The 8,515-nt window shown below is 38.1% G+C and overlaps 1 protein-coding gene and 9 non-coding genes across 11 annotated transcripts in view; 6 read left to right on the top strand and 4 right to left on the bottom strand.

Moving 5' to 3' along the window:
* Positions 1-8,515, top strand: part of LOC106870475 (transcription factor 21-like) — a 119,816-nt gene that overhangs the window by 48,264 nt on the left and 63,037 nt on the right. The window lies entirely within an intron of this gene.
* Positions 759-840, top strand: Trnal-aag (transfer RNA leucine (anticodon AAG)). The gene has a single exon. It is a non-coding gene; the product is annotated as a tRNA-Leu (tRNA).
* Positions 1,651-1,732, bottom strand: Trnal-uag (transfer RNA leucine (anticodon UAG)). The gene has a single exon. It is a non-coding gene; the product is annotated as a tRNA-Leu (tRNA).
* Trnal-aag (transfer RNA leucine (anticodon AAG)) lies at positions 2,104-2,185 on the bottom strand. Its single transcript has one exon. It is a non-coding gene; the product is annotated as a tRNA-Leu (tRNA).
* Positions 3,238-3,319, top strand: Trnal-aag (transfer RNA leucine (anticodon AAG)). Its single transcript has one exon. It is a non-coding gene; the product is annotated as a tRNA-Leu (tRNA).
* Positions 4,088-4,169, top strand: Trnal-aag (transfer RNA leucine (anticodon AAG)). The gene has a single exon. It is a non-coding gene; the product is annotated as a tRNA-Leu (tRNA).
* On the bottom strand, positions 5,191-5,272 carry Trnal-uag (transfer RNA leucine (anticodon UAG)). Its single transcript has one exon. It is a non-coding gene; the product is annotated as a tRNA-Leu (tRNA).
* On the bottom strand, positions 5,640-5,721 carry Trnal-aag (transfer RNA leucine (anticodon AAG)). The gene has a single exon. It is a non-coding gene; the product is annotated as a tRNA-Leu (tRNA).
* Positions 6,760-6,841, top strand: Trnal-aag (transfer RNA leucine (anticodon AAG)). Its single transcript has one exon. It is a non-coding gene; the product is annotated as a tRNA-Leu (tRNA).
* On the top strand, positions 7,618-7,699 carry Trnal-aag (transfer RNA leucine (anticodon AAG)). The gene has a single exon. It is a non-coding gene; the product is annotated as a tRNA-Leu (tRNA).

Genomic DNA, 8,515 nt, shown 5'->3' with positions numbered 1-8,515 from the left:
AAAATATAAGTTAGTCCTAGAGCGCACAATGTTCCTGAAGGTCGGCAATGGTCACGAGTGGACGGCCATCATGTATGTATATATACATATATATACACGGTGGCCCAAGGGTAACCGAACCCTAATTATTGTTAAATGTTACAAATAAATGGAACAGAATTTTTTATTACACAAGGTTACAGCAAATATTCAATAAATTCGATAGGGATCGCTTACTCCTGGGCCTACCTGTATGTATGTATATTCTTTTACTCTTTTACTTCTTTCAGTCATTTGACTGCGGCCATGCTGGAGCACCGCCTTTAGTCGAGCAAATCGACCCTAGGATTATTCTTTGTAAGTCTAGTACTTATTCTATCCGACACTTTTTGCCGAACCGCTTAGTTACGGGGGGCGTAAACACACCAGCATCGATTGTCAAGTGATGTTGGGGGGTGGGGACAAACACAGACACACAAACATTTACACACATACATACATATATATATATATATATACATATATACATATACACGACGGTCTTCTTTCAGTTTCCGTCTACCAAATCCACTCACAAGGATTTGGTCGGCCTGAGGCTATAGTAGAAGACACTTGCCCAAGGTGCCACGCAGTAGGACTGAACCCGGGACCATGCGGTTGGTAAGCAAGCTATTTACCACACAGCCACTCCTGCGCCTATAGATAGTATCTTACAAAACCAATATGCTCTGACATTATTGACATAATTTCATATAAATATATCAACTACCTACCATATCGGTAGCGTGGCCGAGCGGTCTAAGGCGCTGGTTTAAGGCACCAGTCTCTGCGGAGGCGTGGGTTCGAATCCCACCGCTGCCAATTAGTATTTTTTTTTTTCATTTTACATTTCCATATATGTATGTATGTATATATACATATATATACACGGTGGCACAAGGGTAACCGAACCCTAATTATTGTTAAAGGTTACAAATAAATGGAACAGAATTTTTTATTATACAGGGTTACAGCAAATATTCAATAAATTCGATGGGGATCGGTTATACACACACACACACATACATACATACATACATACGTACGTGCGTACGTACGTACGTACGTGCGTGTGTACATACGTACGTACATATGTATGTATGTATGTATGTAAACTGTTGATATCTTTTATATAAGATGAAAACAATCACATTTTCGTGGAAGCAACAGTCACTGATGCACGAAATGAGATGTGTGAACAGTTTTCCACGATTTCTAAATCTGATTCGCAACACATGCTTATGAAGATATGATTTAAATGAATCGTCGCTAGTCCCATATTGTCGCCTGAGTTTGAATCAACAAAATTGAGCGCATGGTCGACAGCTTCATGAGTGTAGAAGTTACCGAGACCCACGTATGAAGCCTATCCATGGGATATCAAATGCATTCCTGACAATATCCAATGACTGATAAAGCTCCTAAGTGTTTCGTGCGTACGATGGCAGATGGAGTTCTTTATACAAGTTTGATATATCACTGTCGTCACTTCCGATTCTCTAGGACAATCAACACTCACTATTTTTACAATAGTAAACTGTATATATGTTAACTCTGCATACCTAACATAAACTCGGAATACGAATATGGAAATGTGCAAAATAAGGGGGTAAAAGAAAAGGAAGTACCAAATGGCAGCGGTGGGATTCGAACCCACGCCTCCGAAGAGACTGGTGCCTAAAACCAGCGCCTTAGACCACTCGGCCACGCTACCACCACACGAAGTTCGTCCATAGATTACTATGAAATTATCACGTTATTGTGTATTCTCATACATAGATACATATGTACGTACGTATGTACGCACCCACGTACGTACGTCGGTATGTATGTATGTATGTATGTATGCATGCATGTATGTATGTATGTATGTATGTATGTATGTATGTGTATAATCGAGCCCTATCGAATTTATTGAATATTTGCTGTAGCCTTGTGTAATAAAAAATTCTGTTCCAATTATTTGTAAACTTTAACAATAATTAGGGTTCGGTTTCCCTTGGGCCACCGTTTATAGATATATGTATATATGCATACACACACACACACATATATATATGAAATGTAAAAATAAATAGTACCAATTGGCAGCGGTGGGATTCGAACCCACGCCTCCGAAGAGACTGGTGCCTTAAACCAGCGCCTTAGGCCGCTCGGCCACGCTACCGACATGATAAATCAGTTCTTTATTAAAATGTAAAAGAATAGAAAAACTGTAGCCCATGCTATACGTAGTCATCACTGCGTGGCGAAGTAGTTCGTTTTGTAACCACATAATTTTACGTATGTATAAAAGTCGCATTTCTATATATGTATGTCTGTGTGTATGCATGCATGCACGCATGCATGTATGTATGTATGTATGTGTGTGTGTATGTACGTATGTATGTATGTATGTATGTGTAGATTTGTATGTTTTATGTATGATACTCCGAGTAACAGTTTTTTGTTATATTTCTGCTGCTTTTAAATAAAGTATATATATATATATATATATATATATATATATATATATATATATATATATATATAGTCAATTCAAATAAACAATCATTCCAGAAAAACAAACTGATAATAACGTTAACAGACAACAAGAGGACACGTACAAGAAATGTATTAGCTTGACGCTGGGCGAAAAGAGAGAGTTTGACGTTTCGAGTGTAGCTCTTCGTCGGAAAGGAGAAAGAAAAAAGTAAATCGCCAACAGGACGTATGTGGTTACATTGCTGATGTGTTTCTGTAAAAGACTCAGATAGAAATATTACCAAACGCAATGAAACTTGGATCGATTTGTTTGACAAAACCTTTCGAGGCGGTGTTCCAGCATGGCCCGCAGTCAGTTGACAGAAGCAAACAAAAAGCACCTCCTCGCCCCACCCACACACAAGCGGAACGAGCAAACGGTATGATAAAGAGGGAAGTAACTAGAAGGAGGATATTTCTGATATTAACTATAGGATGAGATCGATCCACTCTTGCAGACAGAATAAAGTTTTCAGTGTGAAGTTCTCCGGGTCAGAGGATATAATGAGACAGAATTCCCATCCATCCGCTCAACATACATACATGCGAGTATATATATGTATACATACATACATACATGCTTTGAAAATAGTGATACATAAAACGCTCCTTCATATAGATATTATCTTACAAAACCAATATGCTCTGACATTATTGACATAATTTCATATAGATATATCAACAACGTACCATATTGGTAGCGTGGCCGAGCGGTCTAAGGCGCTGGTTTAAGGCACCAGTCTCCTCGGAGGCGTGGGTTCGAATCCCACCGCTGCCAATTAGTACTTTGTTTTTTTACATTTCATATATATATATATGTGTGTGTGTGTGTGTGTATGCATATATACATATATCTATACACGGTGGCCCAAGGCAAGCCGAACCCTAATTATTGTTAAAGATTACAAATAAATGGAACATATTTTTTTCTTACACAAGGTTACAGCAAATATTCAATAAATTCGATAGGGTTCGGTTATTTCTGAGCCTCCCTGTATGTATATATACTCTTTTACTTGTTTCAATCATTTAACTGCGGCCATGCTGGAGCACCGCCATTAGTCGAGCTAATCGACCCCAGGACTTATTCTTTGTAAGCCTAGTACTTATTCTATCGGGCTCTTTTTGCCGAACCGCTAAGTTGCGGGGACGTAAACACACCAGCATCGGTTGTCAAGCGACGTTGGGGGGACAAACACAGACACTCGAATATATACACACATACATATATATATATATATATATATATATATATATATATATATATATATATATATATATATATACATATACATATATACGACCAGCTTCTTTCAGTTTCCGTCTACCAAATCCACTCACAAGGCTTTGGTCGGCCCGAGGCTATAGCAGAAGACACTTGCCCAAGGTGCCACGCAGTGGGACTGAACCCGGAACCATGTGGTTGGTAAGCAAGCTACTTACTACACAGCCACTCCTGCGCCTATAAATATCATCTCATAAAACCCAACATGCTCTGACATTATTGACATAACTTCATATAAATATATCAGCTGCTTATCATTTCGGTAGCGTGGCCGAGCGGTCTAAGGCGCTGGTTTAAGGCACCAGTCTCTTCGGAGGCGTGGGTTCGAATCCCACCGCTGCCAATTTGTAACTATTTTTCTTACATTTCCATATATGTATGTACGTATGTATATATGTATGTATGTATGCATGTATGTATATATACATATATATAATACACGGTGGCCCAAGGGTAACCGAACCCTAATTATTGTTAAAGGTTACAAATAATTGGAACAGAATTTTTTATTACACAAGGTTACAGCAAATATTCAATAAATTCGATAGGGCTCGATTATACACATACATACATACATGCATACATACATACATACATACATACATACATACATACGTACGTACGTACGTGGGTGCGTACATACGTACGTACATATGTATGTATGTATGTATGTATGTATGTATGTATGTATACAGGTGAACATGCAGTTTGCCGCCGCAAAAAAAGTGAAAATAAATTGTCGCGAAAAATTGCTGAAAAATTAACGTGAATTACGATAGAAACCGGAAGTGATGACGCTGGCTTAACGAATGTATAGAATGTACGTATGTTTAATATAACATGAAAACTGTTGATATCTTTTATATAAGATGAAAACAATCACATTTTCGTGGAAGCAACAGTCACTGATGCACGAAATGAGATTTGTGAACAGTTTTCCACGATTTCTAAATCTGATTCGCAACACATGCTTATGAAGATATGATTTAAATGAATCGTCGCTAGTCCCATATTGTCGCCTGAGTTTGAATCAACAAAATTGAGCGCATGGTCGACAGCTTCATGAGTGTAGAAGTTACCGAGACCCACGTATGAAGCCTATCCATGGGATATCAAATGCATTCCTGACAATATCCAATGACTGATAAAGCTCCTAAGTGTTTCGTGCGTACGATGGCAGATGGAGTTCTTTATACAAGTTTGATATATCACTGTCGTCACTTCCGATTCTCTAGGACAATCAACACTCACTATTTTTACAATAGTAAACTGTATATATGTTAACTCTGCATACCTAACATAAACTCGGAATACGAATATGGAAATGTGCAAAATAAGGGGGTAAAAGAAAAGGAAGTACCAAATGGCAGCGGTGGGATTCGAACCCACGCCTCCGAAGAGACTGGTGCCTAAAACCAGCGCCTTAGACCACTCGGCCACGCTACCACCACACGAAGTTCGTCCATAGATTATTATGAAATTATCACGTTATTGTGTATTCTCATACATAGATACATATGTACGTACGTATGTACGCACCCACGTACGTACGTCGGTATGTATGTATGTATGTATGTATGCATGCATGTATGTATGTATGTATGTATGTATGTATGTGTATAATCGAGCCCTATCGAATTTATTGAATATTTGCTGTAGCCTTGTGTAATAAAAAATTCTGTTCCAATTATTTGTAAACTTTAACAATAATTAGGGTTCGGTTTCCCTTGGGCCACCGTTTATAGATATATGTATATATGCATACACACACACACACATATATATATGAAATGTAAAAATAAATAGTACCAATTGGCAGCGGTGGGATTCGAACCCACGCCTCCGAAGAGACTGGTGCCTTAAACCAGCGCCTTAGACCGCTCGGCCACGCTACCGACATGATAAATCAGTTCTTTATTAAAATGTAAAAGAATAGAAAAAATGTAGCCCATGCTATACGTAGTCATCACTGCGTGGCGAAGTAGTTCGTTTTGTAACCACATAATTTTACGTATGTATAAAAGTCGCATTTCTATATATGTATGTCTGTGTGTATGCATGCATGCACGCATGCATGTATGTATGTATGTATGTGTGTGTGTATGTACGTATGTATGTATGTATGTATGTGTAGATTTGTATGTTTTATGTATGATACTCCGAGTAACAGTTTTTTGTTATATTTCTGCTGCTTTTAAATAAAGTATATATATATATATATATATATATATATATATATATATATAGTCAATTCAAATAAACAATCATTCCAGAAAAACAAACTGATAATAACGTTAACAGACAACAAGAGGACACGTACAAGAAATGTATTAGCTTGACGCTGGGCGAAAAGAGAGAGTTTGACGTTTCGAGTGTAGCTCTTCGTCGGAAAGGAGAAAGAAAAAAGTAAATCGCCAACAGGACGTATGTGGTTACATTGCTGATGTGTTTCTGTAAAAGACTCAGATAGAAATATTACCAAACGCAATGAAACTTGGATCGATTTGTTTGACAAAACCTTTCGAGGCGGTGTTCCAGCATGGCCCGCAGTCAGTTGACAGAAGCAAACAAAAAGCACCTCCTCGCCCCACCCACACACAAGCGGAACGAGCAAACGGTATGATAAAGAGGGAAGTAACTAGAAGGAGGATATTTCTGATATTGACTATAGGATGAGATCGATCCACTCTTGCAGACAGAATAAAGTTTTCAGTGTGAAGTTCTCCGGGTCAGAGGATATAATGAGACAGAATTCCCATCCATCCGCTCAACATACATACATGCGAGTATATATATGTATACATACATACATACATGCTTTGAAAATAGTGATACATAAAACGCTCCTTCATATAGATATTATCTTACAAAACCAATATGCTCTGACATTATTGACATAATTTCATATAGATATATCAACAACGTACCATATTGGTAGCGTGGCCGAGCGGTCTAAGGCGCTGGTTTAAGGCACCAGTCTCCTCGGAGGCGTGGGTTCGAATCCCACCGCTGCCAATTAGTACTTTGTCTTTTTACATTTCATATATATATATATGTGTGTGTGTGTGTGTGTATGCATATATACATATATCTATACACGGTGGCCCAAGGCAAGCCGAACCCTAATTATTGTTAAAGATTACAAATAAATGGAACATATTTTTTTCTTACACAAGGTTACAGCAAATATTCAATAAATTCGATAGGGTTCGGTTATTTCTGAGCCTCCCTGTATGTATATATACTCTTTTACTTGTTTCAATCATTTAACTGCGGCCATGCTGGAGCACCGCCATTAGTCGAGCTAATCGACCCCAGGACTTATTCTTTGTAAGCCTAGTACTTATTCTATCGGGCTCTTTTTGCCGAACCGCTAAGTTGCGGGGACGTAAACACACCAGCATCGGTTGTCAAGCGACGTTGGGGGGACAAACACAGACACTCGAATATATACACACATACATATATATATATATATATATATATATATATATATATATATATATATATATATATATATATATATATATACATATACATATATACGACCAGCTTCTTTCAGTTTCCGTCTACCAAATCCACTCACAAGGCTTTGGTCGGCCCGAGGCTATAGCAGAAGACACTTGCCCAAGGTGCCACGCAGTGGGACTGAACCCGGAACCATGTGGTTGGTAAGCAAGCTACTTACTACACAGCCACTCCTGCGCCTATAAATATCATCTCATAAAACCCAACATGCTCTGACATTATTGACATAACTTCATATAAATATATCAGCTGCTTATCATTTCGGTAGCGTGGCCGAGCGGTCTAAGGCGCTGGTTTAAGGCACCAGTCTCTTCGGAGGCGTGGGTTCGAATCCCACCGCTGCCAATTTGTAACTATTTTTCTTACATTTCCATATATGTATGTACGTATGTATATATGTATGTATGTATGCATGTATGTATATATACATATATATAATACACGGTGGCCCAAGGGTAACCGAACCCTAATTATTGTTAAAGGTTACAAATAATTGGAACAGAATTTTTTATTACACAAGGTTACAGCAAATATTCAATAAATTCGATAGGGCTCGATTATACACATACATACATACATGCATACATACATACATACATACATACATACGTACGTACGTACGTACGTACGTGGGTGCGTACATACGTACGTACATATGTATGTATGTATGTATGTATGTATGTATGTATACAGGTGAACATGCAGTTTGCCGCCGCAAAAAAAGTGAAAATAAATTGTCGCGAAAAATTGCTGAAAAATTAACGTGAATTACGATAGAAACCGGAAGTGATGACGCTGGCTTAACGAATGTATAGAATGTACGTATGTTTAATATAACATGAAAACTGTTGATATCTTTTATATAAGATGAAAACAATCACATTTTCGTGGAAGCAACAGTCACTGATGCACGAAATGAGATTTGTGAACAGTTTTCCACGATTTCTAAATCTGATTCGCAACACATGCTTATGAAGATATGATTTAAATGAATCGTCGCTAGTCCCATATTGTCGCCTGAGTTTGAATCAACAAAATTGAGCGCATGGTCGACAGCTTCATGAGTGTAGAAGTTACCGAGACCCACGTATGAAGCCTATCCATGGGATATCAAATGCATTCCTGACAATATCCAATGACTGATAAAGCTCCTAAGTGTTT

This window comes from Octopus bimaculoides, chromosome 14 (assembly GCF_046866305.1).
Source record: "Octopus bimaculoides isolate indiv1 chromosome 14, ASM4686630v1, whole genome shotgun sequence".
Taxonomy (NCBI): domain Eukaryota; kingdom Metazoa; phylum Mollusca; class Cephalopoda; order Octopoda; family Octopodidae; genus Octopus; species Octopus bimaculoides.
This window is presented reverse-complemented; position numbering and strand designations above follow the sequence as displayed.